The sequence below is a fragment of the Monodon monoceros genome, unplaced genomic scaffold (assembly GCF_005190385.1).
Source record: "Monodon monoceros isolate NGI ecotype Baffin Bay Population unplaced genomic scaffold, NGI_Narwhal_1 Super_Scaffold_13, whole genome shotgun sequence".
Classification (NCBI taxonomy): domain Eukaryota; kingdom Metazoa; phylum Chordata; class Mammalia; order Artiodactyla; family Monodontidae; genus Monodon; species Monodon monoceros.
Genome location: NW_021703769.1, coordinates 72,259,595 through 72,279,129, shown reverse-complemented (window position 1 = coordinate 72,279,129; position 19,535 = coordinate 72,259,595). Strand labels below are relative to the sequence as shown.

At 41.2% G+C, this 19,535-nt stretch overlaps 1 long non-coding RNA gene across 1 annotated transcript; it reads left to right on the top strand.

Moving 5' to 3' along the window:
* Positions 1–553: 553 nt before the first annotated feature.
* Positions 554–10,618, top strand: LOC114893632. Its single transcript, XR_003792985.1, has 3 exons — positions 554–1,049; positions 1,796–1,893; positions 9,996–10,618. It is a non-coding gene; the product is annotated as an uncharacterized LOC114893632 (long non-coding RNA).
* The last annotated feature ends 8,917 nt before the right edge of the window (positions 10,619–19,535 follow it).

Here is a 19,535-nt window from a genome sequence, read left to right as displayed (position 1 = left end):
ATCAAGGTAAAATAGTTTGTGGTTTTACAGTTAAAACTTTGCAGATTATAGAAAGATTTTGGACATGCATTGGCATGACAAAAGGGAATAATAAAGCATTTCTTAGTGAAATTTGTATAAAGAGATAATTGTGTAAAACTTGAATGATAACCGCCTGATTTTCTCAGAGAGATGGTGATAGTTCAGGTGTTCAATAATTGTGTTGAACATGCTGCCATAATTAAGATTTCATAATAGTATAGAATATTATTTTTTAAAGGGCTCGTCATCACTGCATTTGGGATTTTTCTTTTGAGTAAAAAACAGTTAAAAGGGGCTTCCCTGGTGATGCAGTGGTTAAGAATCTGCCTGCCAATGCAGGGAACACGGGTTCGAGCCCTAGTCCGGGAAGATCCCACATGCTGCAGAGCAACTGAGCCTGCGCTCTGGAGCCGCGAGCCACAGCTACTGAGCCCGTGTGCCACAACTACTGACCCTGCACTCTAGAGCCCGCGAGCCACAGCTACTGAAGCCCCCATGCCTAGGGCCCGTGCTCTGCAACAAGAGAAGCCACTGCAATGAGAAGCCTGTGCACCGCAACAAAGAGTAGCCCCTGCTGGCCGCAACTAGAGAAAGCCCACGCGCAGCAACAAAGACCCAACACAGCCAAAAATAATATAAATAAATAAAATAAAGGAAACTTAGATTTTAAAATAATAATAAAATAAAAATGGACAAGGAAAGCAGAACGAGTGGCTCAGAGAGAAGTAAGGATGGGAGAAGGGGCAGGAGAGATTTGAAGCGGGATACTCCCCCCACTATTGCTGGCGTCGAAGATGGAGGAACGGAACCACGACCCAAACAATGCAGGCAGCTTCCAGAAGCTGGGAAGGACCCTCAGCTGACAGCCATCAAGGAAATGGGGACCTGAAAGGAACTAAATTCTACCAACAGCCTGAGATAGTGAGGAAATGGATTCTCGCCTAAGAGCTCCCAGGACGGACACAGCCGACCCCGTGATTTTAGTCCAGTTAGATCTGAACCTGGCTTCCGACATACAGAACCGTAAGGTAACAAGTTTGTGTATTTTAAACTGCTAAGTTTGTGCTAATGTGTTACAAAAGAAGTAGAAACTGTAGATTATGGATGTTTCAATATGATGAGCAAAAAATGGGTGATTTGCTCAAAGACATCTGCATAATTGGCTATCTGTCTAATAGAGCCAAACTCCTACATCATAACATAAAGAAAATTAATTTTACATGAATTATAGAGCTAAGTGTAGAAATAAAGGCATGAGAAAATATAGACAATAAAGTGTTCAAAAATATAGGAAAATATTTTACCCTAAGAGTAAAAGAGGCTTTCTTAAGGAAAATAGAAACCTGGAAATTATAAAGGAAAATACTAAAGGATTTAACAACCCAAAAAAGTGAAATTTCCGAATGACAAAAGATACTTCAAGAAAGTTCAGAGAAAATAATGATTGAAAGAAAATACATGGAACATTTAAGTCAGGTGGAATGCCAGCAAGTCAGGACAAACCAATAAAATAGTCTTATGCTCAGCCCCAAGCACTAGAAGTAAATGCAAAATAAGATGGTCACCTTCTCTCAGAGAAATGCAAAATAATGAAAAATAATTTTCTATCCATCATATTGAGGAAAAGTTAAAAAATTCTGATACTGGCAAGGATGGGGGCGGAGGGACCACCACTTTCACACATTTACTGATGGAAGTATAAATTGCTACAGACATTTAGGAAAATAACCTGGTGGTATCTTTAAAATTTTAAATATGTATACCTTACATTTAGGTATCTATCCTCCAGAAATAAATGTATCTAAATTCTAAGGATATACATACAGGGATGTTTTCTGCTTTGGAAGACCTGAAAATAACCATCCGTAACACGTAAGTATTAATAAATTGCAATACTTCCTTATTGTGAAGAATTAGGTAGTTTTTACAAATGAGACGTACCTACCTGTGTGTCCTATAGAGACCTATAATATTACATATAATGTCCAAGATAATAAAAGTGGAGGCGGAGGGAAGGGTTGGAGGAAGGGAAACACATTATAGAACAATGTATTACAGTTTAATCCCATTCTTTTACCTCTTTTGGAGGTGTAGGGGAGGAAGACTTTTTCTTTTGGGTTCTTTAGCTGATTGGATCATTAAACTGACACAAGGCAGATTAACAGGAGGAAAACAGATTTCATTTCATATACGTGGGAACTCATACAAAAATATGAGACTCAAAGTAAGTGACCAAAGCACGCAGCTTTATACCTTTTAGACAAGGAAACAATAAATTTGTGAAGAATTGACAAGACAAAGGTGTTTGGGCTTGGGGTAGCAAATTAGTGAAGTAACAAGGTTTGTTTATACAGCCTTCGGGGCCCTGAATTCCCTGTCTCTGGTGATAAGGAGGCCTTCCACCCTCCTGGTACAGAAAGGACACCTTTCACATGAGAGATTTATTTCCTACTTTCAGGGGAACAAAAGAAGTCAGAGTGTCCTTGCACTGACCGTTTCTTAACTATAATCCAGAATAATCAATATGCCCAAGTGGCATATTTTGGGGTGCAAGTTTTCAAAGAATAAGAAAATACTAATTTTAAGCTGTTGTGTATTGAATACTAGTGGACCCAAATTTTAAGGAAATTAAATAATCAAAACATTCAATTTAAAATAGAAATAAATTGGCAAGGGATAGCGCTTCATGGAATAAAATGATTCGCCACGGAAGAATTTTTTTTTTAAATAAGCTTTTCAGTTACATTTAAAGTGACATTAAATCTTTAGTGTCATCAATGTTCATTTTCAAGGATCTCTTCTGCCCCGACCTTTGGACACGGTGGGAGACTTCCATGGTTCTGGGAACCTGAGGTCTTAAACTCTGTCCCTTGTGTGACCAGGACCTTAGCAGGTGACCCTGGCCCTACAAAGCAAGTTGCAAGAGCAAAAAGCCCAGGAAAGAGTGCAGGTGGGTTGCTCCACGATAAGGTCCTGCACCTACTTCAGGTGCTAGGAGGCCTGGATGATGTAACGTTACTTAGGTCAGCTGGCAGGGAAGCCAGGAGAGAATTTCAAACAAAAATCAAGCAGAGCCAGGGAATGGTGGAAGGCTCCCAGTGAAGACAGAAGATAGGAGACTGGAGCAGAGCAGCTACTTGTCACCGCAGTTCACCTCCCCCCAGGGCAAACAATGTGTGTTGGCCCTGACATTTCTTCATGTACTTCTCCTCCAAGGCTGAGTCCAGCCCAGGGATTCAGTGCCAATGAAACAACTTCCCCATTTTTTTTGTCCTTCAGTCTCATGGCATGGATCTCAGATTTAAACTCTTTTAATCAGTCTTTGAACGTTTTGCTTTTCTCCAAATAGTCTAGCCTACTGTAAACCACAGAAGGGCAAACGAGCAGGGCAGCCTACTCGTTTTTGGAGCAACCCATTTTATATCATTTTCCATTTTCCATCATGGCTCAGCTTAGGTGTATGTATATCATTGAGATACAAGTTTTTCCAAGAAAAAGTACCCTTACTACATGCAGTGTCTAATATGCTCCATTATTTTCTATTTTACTACTTTTCTTTTTTCTTTTTTTTTATCATTCTTCATGCCCGCCATGACCTGCAGTATGAAAAATATTGTTCTATGTGTCATCATCCCAGATCACAAAGTCGTTTGGGAAGGATTATGGTTCTTCCATTGTTCTTTTGCTTCAGAAGCTAAGGATCCTTCCCTCCCGCCATCTAATTGACAGCGGGAGACCTGGAGTCCTCGGTTACACACCTGGACCCTCACTCCAGCTGTGCTCCAGCTGTGCTCCAGGACTCAAATCCAGGCCCTTTTACACCAGACCTACTCAACAATCAAACCACGTGGTTAGTGTTCATGACCCTTCCTGCCTTGAGTCCCAAGACATCAGAGGACAACTCCTAACAGGTCCACTGATGACCAACGACTTTTGCAAAGCTCTACCTCTTGTCTTTCAGTCTCCAAAGAGAGGCTCTTCGGGTCTGTATTTCTCAAATCCACCTTCATAGATCCCTTTTCAAATGAAAAGCCTTCACGATCATTTGGAGTTGAAACCTGTTGAGTTTTTGTACAAGGACTGAAAAAGATAAAGAACGACAGCAAAAAAAAAAGAGAGTTCTAGTTCTGAAAACAGTGGAACTTTGCCTATATTCATTCTTCTTTCTTTCCCTCTGTACATTTTTTGGGGAGCTTTATAAATTTATAAACAATTGAAGGAAGGATGTGGAGTATAGAGTCAGAAAACCCTGACTTTAATCCCAGCTCTTCCAGTTAACAGCTGTGTGACCTCTGACAAATCACTTCACCTCTCTGAGCCTTTATTTCCTCATCAGTAAAATGGAGCTGATAATGGATGCAAAGCCTAAACCCATCCCGGAGCACATGCACAATAAATTGTTTTTAACATTATTTCAGAGAAGTTTGCTGATATACCTTCATGGCCGCAGAACAAGCTGTTGGCTGAGCAAGAAGACATTGCTGGGGCTTCCCTGGTGGCGCAGTGGTTGAGAGTCCACCTGCTGATGCAGGGGACACGGGTTCGTGCCCCGGTCCGGGAAGATCCCACATGCCGTGGAGGGGCTGGGCCCGTGAGCCATGGCCACTGAGCCTGTGCTCCTCAACAGGAGAGGCCACAACAGTGAGAGGCCCGCATACTGCAAAAAAAAAAAAAAGAAGAAGAAGACATTGCTTTCCTCAGGGTCAGGACATAGCACCAGGGCCCAGGGTCTAACACGGGCTTTCTGACCTTTAAAATGGAGAAAATACCCTCACCTTTAAAATATTCTCACCTTGAAAAGGGAACCCTCCTACATTTGTGGGAATGTAAATTGGTGCAGCCACTATGGAGAACAGTATGGAGGTTCCTTAAAAAGCTAAAAATAGAGCTACTATATGATCCTGCTTATATCTGGAGAAGACTATAATTGGAAAAGATACATGCACCCCAGTGTTCATAGCATCACTATATACAATAGCCAAGACATGAAGCAACCTAAATGTCCATCAACAGATGAATGGGTAAAAATTATGTGGTACATATCTACAACGGAATATTACTCAGCCATAAAAAAGAATGAAATAATGCCATTTGCAGCAATATGGATGGACCTAGAGATGATCATACTAAGTGAAGTAAGTCAGAGAAAGACAAATATCGTATGTGGAATCTAAACAAATTATACAAATGAACATATTTATAAAACAGAAACAGATATAGAAAACAAACTTAGGGGACGTCCCTGGTGGTCCAGTGGGTAAGACCCTGCACTCCCAAGGCAGGGGGCCTGGATTTGATCCCTGGCCGGGGAACTAGATCCCACATGCATGCTGCAACTAAGAGTTCACATGCCGCAACTAAAAGATCCCCCATGCCACAACAAAGATCCCATGTGCCACAACTAAGATCCCATGTGCCACAACTAAGACCTGGCGCAGCCTAAATAAATATATTTTTAAAAAAGAAAGAAAACAAACTTATGGTTACCAAAAGGGAAGTGGGGGGATATATTAGGAATTTAGCATTAGAAGATACTGCTGTATAAGAAATAGCTAAACAAGGTCCTACTGTATAGCACAGGGAAGTATAGTCAATATCCTGTAACAAACCATAATGGAAAAGAATATATGTATGTAGGGAATTCCCTGGAGGTCTGCACTTTCACTGCCCGGGTTCAATCCCTGGTCAGGGAACTAAGATCCCACAAGCTGTGTGACTCGGCCAAAAAAAAAAAAAAAGTGTATATATATATATATATATATATATATATATATATATATATATATCTGAATCACTTTGCTCTACACTAGAAATTAACACAACATTGTAAATCAACTATACTTCAATAAAAAATTAAATATCTTCACCTTTAAAATGGAGAAAATACCCAGTCTATCTCACAGGGTGAGGTTTAAGTGACATCATTACCTAACAGGATGTCAAAATCTGACTCAATGTCTCCAAAATTGCTCTTGAGAGCAATAGGTGACAAGAACTCTCTATTCTACAGAGAAATGCCCAGAAGCCTAGACATCCACACAGGACCCTATCCACATAAGTGATGCTAACTAGAGGATAAAAGCTAGAAAGACTTGAAGAGCTTTGAGGTGTGTCCTGTGGAGCTTGTAAATTTTATTTTCTTATCAACAGAAAACTAAGCCATTTTACAGCACAGCATCTGAATTAACAAGCACTTTTGGGTCAAAGTGATCTTATTCAGAGTTTCCTTTTATTTTAAAGATGATTCACGTCTTAAAGGGAGACCCGTATTTCTGATCTCATAATTTTCCTTTTTAAAACAGAGGCCCTGTATCATTCTGTTTCTGCATGGTCACACTATGTTACTTTTGGCCAAAAATTATTACCAGGCAATTAGAAGAAGGGAAGTATCTTTTTTTTTAATTGAAGTATAGTTGATTTACAATGTTGTGTTAGTTCTTGCTGTACAGCAAAGTGACTCAATTATACATATATATAAATTCTTTTTTATATCCTTTTCCATTATGGTTTATCTCAGGACATTGAATATAGTTCCCTGTGTTATACAGTAGGAACTTGTTGTTTATCCATTCTATATATAATAGTTTGCATCTACTAACCCCAAACTCCCAGCCCATCCCTCCCCACCCCACCTCCCCTTGGCAACCACAAGTCTGTTCTCTATGTCTGTGAGTCTGTTCTGTTTCATATATAGGTTCATTTGTGTCATATTTTAGATTCCACATATAAGTGATATCATGTGGTATTTTCTTTCTCTTTCTGACTTACTTCACTTAGTACAATCATCTCTAGGTCCATCCATGTTGCTGCAAATGGCATTATTTCATTTTTTATGGCTGAGTAGTATTCCATTGTGTATATGTACCACATCTTCTTTATCCATTCATCTGTCGATGGACATTTAGGTTGTTTCCATGTTTTGGCTATTGTGAATAGTGCTGCTATGAACACAGGGGTGCATGTGTCTTTTTGAATTAAAGTTTTGTCTGGATATATATGCCCAGGCGTGGGATTGCTGGATCATATGGTAATTCTGTTTTTAGTTTTCTGAGGAACCTCCAAACTGTTTTCCATAGTGTCTGCACCAACTTACATTCCCACCAACAGTGTAGGAGCATTCGAAAAAGGGAAGCCTCTTTGAGGTAAGTTACTGTGTTAAATTAGATTTCTGAGCAGGGAGATATTTAACATTTCAGAACACATTTCAGTTTTTAAAATTAGTCCTTCTCCTTCAGGAATAGCCAGCAAATGGTGCAGAAACAAAGTGTAGTGCAAAACACAGATTTTTTTTAAAGAGAATTAATTCACTTTATTCTGAGCCTTTATTTCCTTAGCCTGTTTTCATTTGCTGCATCTCAATAGAGTCCACTTTCCTCCTCCTCATAAATTGATCGTGATTTCCAATACACACTTGTAAAATCTGTGAAATGCAGAGTATGCAGCTACTCACCTATAACCCAACTGTCTGCCTCATGACATCTAACACCCCATGTTTACCTCCTGCACCTCTCTCAAAAGCCATGGTGTGAGGCAGAGAGGCAGGCAGGGGTGACAGGTAATTTGCCATTTCTCTTTACTTCATACCATAACACCCCCAAAGAGCTCATGGGTCTCTTACATTCTTTTTTTTAAAAATTTTTTATTGACGTATAGTTGATTTACAATGTTGTGTTAATTACTGCTGTACAGCAAAGTGATTCAGTTATAGATACATTCTTTTTCATATTCTTTTCCATTATGGTTTATCACAGGATATTGAATATAGATAATTCCCTGTGCTATATAGCAGGACTTTTTTTTTTTCTTGGCCATGCCGTGCAGCTTGTGGTATCTTAGTTCCCCAACCAGGGATTGAACCTGGGCCCTCAGCAGTGAGAGTGTGGAGTCCTAAGCACTGGATCGCCAGGGAATTCCAGTAGGACATTGTTGTTTATCCATTCTGTATATACAAGTTTGCATCTGCTAATCCCAAACTCCCAATCCACCCTTCTCCCACCCCCTCCGCCTTGGCATTAAATGTCTTTATAGGAAATATTTCCCTTTTTAAAGGACCAAATAATATCAAATGACAGACTTCTCTCTGACTTCTTTATTATTTTACAAATTCATTGCAGAAGTTCCATTTTCTGATTCCAGCTCCCTTCAATAAAAATTAAGTCCTTTTCCAAGGTTTGCAAATGATAGTAAGTGTACCCAAAGCTCTTCAGAGAAACTATTCTGAGCAATTTCTTTACCAAGTTGTGCCCAAACAAAATAACAAATACAGCTAAATTTTCCCTGCATGTGTTGGCAATTCAGTACTTTCCATTAGTACAAAGCAAATAGTAATTGTGTGTCTTGAGTGTTTTTCAGATATCATTTCATTTCCCTGACTGTCTACAAAGTTCTCCTGTTTTTATACATCCTTTACAGATGGAGAATGTGAAGTTAAGTAAGGGTCTGGGGGCAGGATTCCATTTCAGGGTCCAGAATTTAGTATAAATGTCAGGATATTAATATTTTATTTTTAGGACACTCATTCAGTAAGTGAAGTAGCAGACATGGGCTAACCAACCAGTTCATTCACCCTCATTTGTGAAGATAAAAATTTTTAACTTCAGCTCTTTTGTGAAGTGGTTTAATAGTGTTGATGTTAAAAGAGCAAAAGAGCCACTCATTTTACCAGCAAGATTATGCCAGCCACTTTGGCCAGTTATCAAGGTCCCTGGGCATTCCAAGCTTGATTCCCTTGGAGGCTGAAGGAAACCACCTCCCTGATATTTCTGAAAAGAACGCTACTATCAAAGGAACCAACAACTAAACGTCTGCCATGTGTTTGGTCAGGCTGTCCTCTTGCTCTTTGTACATCCCCTGCTTGACCAGCCCCTGCTTCCTCTACACCCTACTTGCTCCCAGCCCCAGCTAGTGATTGCTAATCCTTAGGCCACAACGGCTCCACCTGCTCATTTATTAAAGGGAAACATCTGCCCTCATGATGGTCATTAACGTGGGGGGCTGTGAGGGACGTGCCCCAGCTGTTCTCCATAGTGGCTGCACCAATTTACATTCCCTGGCAAGAGTATGGCATCTAATAATTCCTGAACATAAGGGCCATTTTAAATTTGGTCCCCACTGGAAGTGAGGAAGCCTCACTCTTTCCATAGCATTCCAAAGTCATAAGCTACTCCTACATAAGGCATATCTACTGTCTGTAGAGATATTTACAGCTTTACCCTCGGCCAAAACGCAGGCCCAAGCAAGAGCATACAGTTCAGCCTATTGGGCTGACGTAGCCGAGGCCAAAGGTGCTGCCTTGATGGCTTCAAAAGAGTTACAAGAGCATACCCAGCATAATACTTACCAAGTTCACCTTTTAAATAAGAACCATTGGTAAACCCACAAAAAGTCAGTGTTATCCAAAAGGAGTTTCCTATAAGTCATCACGGGCGTCAGGAGGTAATCTGTCAGAGTCAGTCATGAGGAATATTGTCCATAGAGGAGGGAAGAAGGGTGGCAGTGTTAAGGTTATTACAGCGAGAAAGAGCTGTTAGCAAAAGATTTCACAGGCCAAGCAAGGGCAGGAGGATTTATCAAGCTTTTCCAATTTCAAGAGTAGCCAACTAGCCCAAGCTTAGTTTTGAGTTTGGGGACGTTCAGGATGCCATGAAACCTATTTGGATCTAAATGTAACCCTTGTTTTGAGATCAGGTGCCCCAACTATGAAATCTGAGTTTGAACAAACTGCAGTTTTCCCTTGGAGACTTTGTGTCCCTTAAAGGCTAAAAATTTTAACAGGTAAATGCTGTCCTGCAAAGAGGCCTGAGAAAGGAAGCAGAGAAGCAAGTTGTTTACCTATTGAAATAAACTAGAGGATCCAGGTAACAATTATATCATCCAAAGGGTCATTGGATTCACCTTGTAGGCTATTTTGGTTGCTACTGAGATAGCACATAAAACGTTGACTGGCTTAAACTGGTTTTGCTTTCTTAAAACAGGTTGGTGATGAGTCAGACCTGAAGTTGTTTTATAGAGACAGCACTGTGCATGTGCAAGATGGGAACCCATGTCTTCAGGATGAGCCCAGAACCAAATATCTTCAGTCTGTGGAACTCAAAGAATAGAATTGTTGCCACCAGAGGGCTTTAAGAAGGGAGAGGTCCTAAAATAAGGAAAATCTGGCTTCCAGCAGCCTAAGTACCTTGGTTATCATATATGTACTGATTTGAGGCTATCCAATCAACTTCTGCCAAGTTTGAAATTCCCCTAACCCCCTAACCTGGGATCAAGGAGACAGATTTGAGCCCTGCCTTCTATCTGCTTGCCGGTCAACCTCACAATAAAGCTCTTTTTGTTTTTCAAAAGCCGGTGCCATAGAATTGACTTCTATGCATGTCTGGCAGCAAGCCCTTGCTTGGTAACACTACTGTCAATTTCTAGAATTAGCTCCCCTTTTGGGGAGGAAGAAATTCCAGACAATATTTCTTTAAGAAATCTCCACCTAATAAATGGGTAGGGGTGGAGGAACAAAGGGGAAAAGTGTATCTCTTAGAGGAACTAAACAAAAGGGAACAGGCTTAGAGATAGGAACATGTTAAGTTTATTAGAGACCCCCACTATTTGAACCGTTTTAGTACTCCCAGGCAAGGGATGTGAATAATAGTGGGATTGAGCACTGAGAGGGTAGCTCTGATATCGATAAGGACAGAGGGAGATTCATCCCACTCCAAGCTGGTTAAGAGGAAGGATTGGGGAAAGCCCAGAGTCCCGTCACTGGGAATTAGGAGGGAACATGGTTTCCCATTCCATCCTGGTCCTTTTAACTAGAAGGGAAAGATCCCGGTTCAGCCCATTAATAAACTGAGTTGAAGGCTACCCAAGTGCAATCAACATCCATAGAAAGGCCAGAATTTTCCTTAAAAATAATTGGGAACTGGCTATAATAATCATGCACAGGCTCATTGTGTGTCTGGGTGCAAGGCTGAATCTTATTTCAATCAGTAGGTTTGGGGAAGGCCAGGTGAAGTCATTTAAGTTTGCCCGAGCCTGATCCTATATCAAGGCAGGGGGTTGAGCTTTCATTTGCAGTGCTAGAGATTTCTCAGGACTCTCCCAACGCGCTGTTTTCATCCAGTCTTGGGCCTGGCTTTCACCAACAAGCATGTGAGCTCCATGGTATAAGTCTGAGAAACCTGGTCGGTAAGTCTGAACAGCTACATTAAATTCCTCGGGAAATATATGGGGGATCCTTAGCTCTACTCTAGGAAAATCTTTGTGGCTTGTAGTTCAGCCTTAGTCCAGGGGCGGAGGCATTGAAAATTAGGGGCTTAGCATTAGAACCTTCAGAGGGTCTGATTTTAATGCGACAGGTTCTAATGGGTTCAGACGAGGAAGAAGTAGGGAGAGGTTTGGAGAAAAAGCAAAGTTCAGTGAGAGAATTCGAATGAGGAAGAGGAGGGTATGAAGGAGGTGGGGTTGGAGACAAAGAGGATGGGGAAGGGGAAAAGGAAGCTTCAAAGGTTTTTTTGTCTTCAATTGTTTGTTCACATTGATTAATTTATAAATGGTATTTTGTAAAGAGGCAATTTTAGTATCCCGAATATGCTTAGAAGCCTCAAGGTACCAGTTGAAACAGGCGTTTGAAACAGGCGTCCCGTTCAGTTTGTTGTATTTTAGAGCCTCGGTCTTCTAATTTGGTTCTAAGAGAAGCAAGTCTGGGGAGATCATAAGTTCCCCATAATGGCAATTGGAGTTCTAAATTGTTTTTGGTTAGGCTGGTCAAATTAGTTTAAAATGTGTATAAGTTTTTGGGTTTTTTTCCTTTTGTTTTTTGGTTTGGTTTGGGTTTTTATTGAAGTATAGTTGATTTACAATGTTTCAGGTGTACAGTAAAGTAATTCAGTATATATATACATATGTATGATATGTGTGTGTATATACTTTTTCCAACCCTTTTCCATTATAGGTTATTATAAGATATTGACTGTAGTTCCCTGTGCTATACAGTATGTCCTTGTTGTTTATCTATATTATATATAATTGTGTGTATCTGTTAATTCCAAACTCCTAATTTATCCCTCCCCCAGCCCCTTTTCCCTTCAGTAACCATAAGTTTTCCATGTCTGTGAATCTGTTCTGTTTTGTCAATAAGTTCATTTGTATTATTATTTTAGATTCCACATATAAGTGATATTTTTTAAAGGTGTATACTTTTTAAAAATATACTCTAGAGATCTTTTTTATTTTATTTTAATTAATTTATTTTATTTTTGGCTGCGTTGGGTCTTCCTTGCTGTGCGTGGGCTTTCTCTAGTTGCGGCAAGCGGGGGCTACTCTTCGTTGCGGTGCCCGGGCTTCTCATTGCGGTGACTTCTCGTTGTGGAGCACGGGCTGTAGGCGCGCGGGCTTTAGAGCAGTGGCTCAGTAGTTGTGGCACACGGGCTTAGTTGCTCCGTGGCATGTGGGATCTTCCTGGACCAGGGATCGAACCCGTGTCCCCTGCATTGGCAGGCAGATTCTTAACCACTGTGCCACCAGGGAAGTCCCAAGGTGTATTATTTTTTAAACATAAAACCTGCTGGAGTCCCAGAAGGAGGACCCTCCTGAGAAAATTTAGCAGATTGGGATTCCATTACTCAAAACCAGAGGTTCAAAAAACAAACGAGGGACTTCCCTGGTGGCGCAGTGGTTAAGAATCTGCCGGCCAATGCAGGGGACACGGGTTTGAACCCTGGTCCAGGAAGATCACACATGCTGCGGAGCAACTAAGCCTGTGCGCCACAACTACTGAACCTGCACTCTAGAGCCCGCGTGCCGCAGCAACTGAAGCCCGCGCTCCTAGAGCCCGTGCTCCGCAACAAAATAAGCCACCGCAATGAGAAGCCTGCGCGCCACAGCAAAGAGTAGCCCCCGCTCGCCGCCGGCGCGCAGCAACGAAGACCCCACGCGGCCAAAAATAAACAAAAATCTTTTTTTAAGTTTTAAAAAAAACAAACAAGCACTCCCCAGAAAGGACAAAACCTTTAAACAGATCCCAAATAAAGCCGGAGCTCAACTGAAAGGAGGGAGCTCCCATCTGAGAGGAGACTTAACTGAAAGGAAAAAGACAACTCACAGAAGCAGAGGGCAGAATGGGCCTGAATGAGCACCTCACGTGGCTCCAGGGTTCGTTAATTTCTCAGGGGTTTGTCTCCTTGGGATTCCACTTCTGATCATCATGTAATAGTGACCTTAAAAAAAACAAAAGAGCCAGTTATAGTACCGACAAAACGTGTTTATTCGTGAATAGCAGAGAATTGCAATCAGGACATGCAAAATATGGCAAACCATAGGCAAGTCCAGAGAACAGAGGAGAGAAGCTTGCTTTTACAGAGGAAAGTACTACCTAACCAGGTTCATTTGCCCAACAGGCAGGAAGCCAAACAGATGCCAATGTTTGTAGCAAAGAAAGGGTTTATTCACGAGACAGCTAAGTGAGGAGATGGAAGAATACGTCTCAAATCTGCCTCCTTCAAGGCCAGGGGCTTGGGATATTTATGGGGAAAGAGTGTAGGGTTGTCAGAGGTGCAGGGGAGGTGATTGTTGTTCTGCGCAGGCGCAACTGAGCATCACGCTTCATAGTATGCGTGTTCAGAAAATGGCAGCGTTAGCACGATCCGAGGGTGAAGTTTTCTGCCCTCTGAGGTCAAAAGGTGGACATCACACAGGCCCAGATGAATGGTCGGTGGCCTTGGCCAGTTTGAGTTGGGCAAGAACTAGTTCCTAAAAAACAACTTAGGCAACTGTTATAGTGACCCATACATCAGAGGTGTTATCTATAGGGGGTGGTTAAGAGTCTTGTGACATATTGTCTAAGCTATGTGAAGCTTGGAGGGTCTGCTGTTTTCCACAGTGGCTGCACCAACTTACTCTCCCACCAGCAGTGTAGGAGGGTTCCCTTTTCTCCACACCCTCTCCAGCATTTATTAGTTGTAGACTTTTTCATGATGGCCCTTCTGACTGGTGTGAGGTAATACCTCATTGTAGTTTTGATTTGCACATCTCTGAAGATTAGCAACGTTGAGCATCTTTTCATGTGCCTGTTGGCCAACTGTATGTCTTTGGAAAAATGTCTATTCAGGTCTTCTGCCCATTTTTTAAACTGCGTTGTTTGATACTGAGTTGTATGAGCTGTTTATATACTTTGGATCTTAACCTCTTATCAGTCATATCATTCGCAAATATTTTCTCCCACTCAATAGGTTGTCTTTTTGTTTTGTTGATGGTTTCCTTTGCTGTGCAAAAGCTTTTAAGTTTAATTAGGTCCCATTTATTTATTTTTGCTGTTGTTTCCTTTGCCTTAGGAGACCCCCCCCAAAAAAAATTATTGCCACAATTTATGTCAAAGAGTGTTCTGCCTATGTTCCCTTCTAGGAGTTTTATGTTTTCAGGTCTTACATTTTAGGTCTTTAATCCATTTTGAGTTTCTTTTTGTATATGGTGTGGGAAATGTTCTATTCATTCTTTTTCATGTAGCTGTCTAGATATCCCAGCACCACTTATGGAGGAGACTGTCTTTCCCCCATTGTATATTCTTGCCTCCTTTGTCATAGATTAATTGATCATAAGTGTATGGCTTTATTTCTGGACTCCATATTTTGTTCCATTGATCAATGTGTCTGTTGTTGTGCTAGTACCATACTGGTTTTTTAATTTTTATTGGAGTATAGTTGATTTACAATGCTGTGTTAGTTTCAGGTGTACAGCAAAGTGAATAGTTATACATATATCTACTTTTTTATATTATTTTCCCATATATGCCATTACAGACATTTGAGTAGAGTTCCCTGTGCTATAAAGCAGGTCCTTATTAGTAATCTATTTTATTAATATATACAGTGTATTAATGCGTAGTATATGTAATACATAGTATATGTCCATCCCAATCTCCCAATTTATCCCTCCCCCTACCCCCTTGTAAGCGTGAATTTGTTTTTTACATCTGTAACTCTATTTCTGTTTCGTAGATAGTTCATTTGTACCCTTTTTTAGATTCCACATATAAGTGGTATCATATGATATGTGTCTTTCTCAGTACCATACTGTGTTGATGACTGTAGCTTTGTCATCAAAAGTCAGGGAGCATGATACCTCCAGCTCTGTTCTTCTTTATCAAGATTGCTCTGGCTATTTGGGGACTTTATGTTTCCATACAAATTTTAGAATTATTTGTTCTAGTTCTATGAAAAATGCCATTGGTGTTTTGATAAGGATTGCATCGAATCTGTAGATTGCCTTGGGTAGTATGGTCATTTTAACATTATTAATCCTTCCAGTCTGAAAACACAGTATATCTTTCCATGTTGTCATCTTCAATTTCTTTCATCAATGTCTTATACTTTTAGAGTACAGGTCTTTTACCTCCTTAGTTAGATTTATTCCTAGGTGTTTTATTCTTTTTGATGCAATGGAAAATGGGATTTTTATTTTTGCTTTCTCTTTCTGATACTTTATTATTAGTGTATAGAAATGCAATAGACTTCAATAATTTTCTATCCTGCAACTTTACTGAATGCATTGAGGAGCTCTAGAAGTTTTTTGGTAAAAATTTTAGGGCTTTCTATATATAATATCATGTCATCTGCAAACAGTGATAGTTTTACTTCTTCCTTTCCAATCTGGATGCCTTTTATTTGTTTTTGGTGTCTGATAACTGTGGCTAGGACTTCCAATACTATGTTAGATAGAATTGGCAAAAATGGGCATCTTTGTCTTGTTCCTGACGTTAGAGAAAAATTTTTCAGCTTTTCACCATTGAGTACGATGTTAGCTGTGGGTTTGTCATAAATGGCCTTTATTATGTTGAGATATATTCCCTCTATATCAACTTTGAGAGTTTTTATCATGAATGGATGTTGAATTTTCTCACATGCTTTTTCTGCGAGTATTGAGATCATATGGTTTTTAAACTGATAGCCTTCTTGGGAAGCTAAAAGGCACAAAAAAGAAAGTATCAAACAGGATTTTTAAAGGCATCATAGGGGGCTTCCCTGGTGGTGCAGTGGTTGAGAGTCTGCCTGCCGATGCAGGGGACACGGGTTCGTGCCCCGGTCCGGGAAGATCCCACATGCCGCGGAGCGGCTAGACCCGTGAGCCATGGCCGCTGAGCCTGTGCGTCCGGAGCCTGTGCTCCGCAATGGGAGAGGCCACAACAGTGAGAGGCTCGCATACCGCAAAAAAAAAAAAAAAAAAAAAGGCATCATAGGAGTAGAAAAAGCCCAAAGTCTGTTTGAAACAGAGTTGGATAGACAGTAATTTAAATCTTACTAGTTGTGTGAGCTTGGTATACAGCTGGTATGTTTTTTAGTGTTTGCACATCCCATGATCTTTCCATTGTTTGTCTAGAATCTGTCTCTCAATCTTTCTACATGTGGAGAGATTCTTGCAACCATATGTGTGTGCCTGGCTCCAGGCCCTTCTAAGAAGACACAAGTGTCTCTCTAAGGAGTTTAGAATCGAGACAGAGGAACAATCAGGTTTTACAAGTGCCTGGACCTATAATTTATGACTTGAGTTGCGGGGCGGCCATTATTCTCTACAAGGATGAGGTTGCCAAGAAAAAGAAACCATTCTGCAGGAGGAGAGAGATGAATCGTGGGTGTGTTTCCTGGGTTCCCAGCACTTTCCAGATTCGGACTCAACACCTTCCTGAGTCTAGTGGCAAGTCTGCCCTTGGGTTCAGCAAAACATCCCAGGATCCTTAAAATAACCCTCCTTGCCCCTCCCTACCTTTTTTCCTTTGCAAGATTAAGCCCCAGTTGGTCTCTGTGACTTGCAGCCAGAGTCTGCTAAGACATGTGAGCAAAATTGCTCACATAATTGCTAATCTCACTAAGCCTCAATGTCTGTATTTATAAAAGGAGGCGTGGAATATCTACCTCATCAGTTGGTGATGATCTAAGTGGAATAATATATGCAAAATACTTAGAACAATGTCTAGCACACAATGGGCTCAGTAAAGTTGCTCCCTCAAGTCGTAAGAGGGAGCTCTGTACTGCCCCCTGCTCTGGGGCAGAAGGACTAGGGTGGCTCCCGTGACTATTACGCGGTCTCTGCCTGGAAGCCTGGGCATCCACAGATAACTGGTTCTGACTGGCAAGGAAATGCTAAGGTGCCTTTCTGTGATTTCAGTATCTGGAGATGTGTTTTCAAAAAGCTGCTTTCCTTTTAAGAATAGCCTTCCTGGGCCTTTTAGAATAAACCGTTCAAATAACAAAGACAGCTTTTTCTTCCTCAACTTAAAGCAAATCAATAAACAGTGCCAGATGCTGAGGACACAGTGGCGAGCAAGTCATACCCTTTGCCCTCGAGGAGCCCACAGGTAATAAAGGAGGTACAGTAGTCTCCTTTTATCCGTGGCTTCACGTTCTGTGATTTCAGATACCTGCAGTCAACCTCAGTCCAAAAATATTAAATGAAAAATTCTGGAAATCAACAAGTCATAAGTTGTAAACTGCTTGCCGTTCTGAGCTGTGTGAGGAAATCTCACATTGTCAGCTCTGTCCCACCCAGGACACGAATCATTTTTTTTCACACACACACACACACACACACTGTATTTTATTTTTACAAGAGATAAATAAACTGACACCAAGCAGTGTAAATGGATGACCACAACAAAAGCAACAATGGGGGCTTCCCTGGTGGCACAGTGGTTGAGAGTTCGCCTGCCGATGCAGGGGACCGGTCCAGGAAGATCCCACATGCCGCGGAGCGGCTGGTCCCATGAGCCATGGCCGCTGAGCCTGCGCGTCCAGAGCCTGTGCTCCGCGGCGGGAGAGGCTGCAACAGTGAGAGGCCCGCGTACCGCAAAAAAATAAAATAAAAGCAACAATGATTGCAATTACCGAACACGAAACACGAATCATTTCTTTGTCCAGCATATCTGCCCATTAGTTACTTAGTAGCCAGCTCTGTTATCAGATTGAATGTGTTCAACTGGCCCTTCTTTTACCTAATAATGGCCCCAGGGTGCCAGAGGAGGGTTGCTGGCAATTTGGCTGTGCCAAAGAGAAGCCGTAAAGTGCTTCCGTTACGTGAAAATGTGAAAGTTCTCTACTTAATAAGGGAAGGGAAAAAATCATATGCTGAAGTTGCCAAGATCTACTGTTAAGAACAAATCTGTCCATGACATTGTGAAAAAGGAAAAAGAAATTCGTGCTAGATTTGCTGTCCCACCTCAAACTGTAAAAGATATGGCCACAGCACATAAGTGCTTAGTTAAGGTAGAAAAGACATTAAATCTGTACAATAAGATATTGGGTGGGCCGAAAAGTTCATTCCAGTTTTTCCATAAGATGTTACGGAAAAACTGGGATGAGCTTTTCGGCTAACCCAATTATTATGAAAGACCGCATTCATATAACTTTTATTACAGTATATTTTTATAATTGTTCTATTTTGTTATTAGTTGTTAATCTCTTACTGTACCTAATTTCTAAGTTAAACTTCATTATAGTATATATAGGGCTTGGTACTATCCAAGGCTTTAGGCATCCAGTGGGGCTCTTGGAATGTATCCCCCTCAGGTAAGGGGTGACTACTGTATATCTAAAAATACATCATTGCCTCACATCCCATTGTCGTGGAATAAATGCAGATTTTACTTTATAATGCTCCAGTCAATTCTACTCACTCCCAGAACATGCTAAGCAATCAGATGTGCCTACTGCTTTCTCTCTGTATGAAATATTTCGTGGACTGTTCCGTTCAAAAGATTGATTTGGAGGAAAACAATTATTGATGCTATAAAAGTGAATTCCTCTGGGTGTCCACATCAACTAAAAGAGCTACGTAGTTTTTATTTTGCTGCAAAATAACAAATCATGGTGGAACTTCCCTGGTGGTGCAGTGGTTAAGAATCCGCCTGCCAATGCAGGGGACACAGACTGGAGCCCTGGTCCGGGAAGATCACACATGCTGCGGAGCAACTAAGCCCGTTCGCCACAACTACTGAGCCTGCACTCTAGAGCCCGCGAGCCACAGCTACTGAAACCCGTGCTGTGCAACCGAGAGAAGCCACCACAGTGAGAAGCCCGCACACCGCAACGAAGACCCAATGCAGCCAAAAATAAATAAAATTTTTTTTAAATGCACGGTATTAAAAAAAATATTTTTTAAATCATGGCAGATGTTAAAAATAGAATTTCTACTAAAATATGGAGGCAGAGAAGAAAAATATTAGAGCGCTTTTTGATTTTATTTCCAGGCAAATAATAGAGATGGATTTTCTTTATGTCTTATTTATATATTGCCTCAATAGAGTGTTGGAAGTGTTCTTGGAGCAGATGCTGGGGTTTCTAGAATCATCCCTGCCCTGATCCTCCCCAGTAACTCTCAGAAGATGTGTAACCAGAGCAAAGCTGGGTCTGAGGCCATGGGTTACCGAGGGCTGCCCTGGCACACCCTGTAGAGGGAGGGGCTGCTGCAGCCTCTTGGAACATTCTCCTGCCAGAGCCTTGGTTACCAGACTGCTCCTAACTGAGTCCAAACACCCCAAT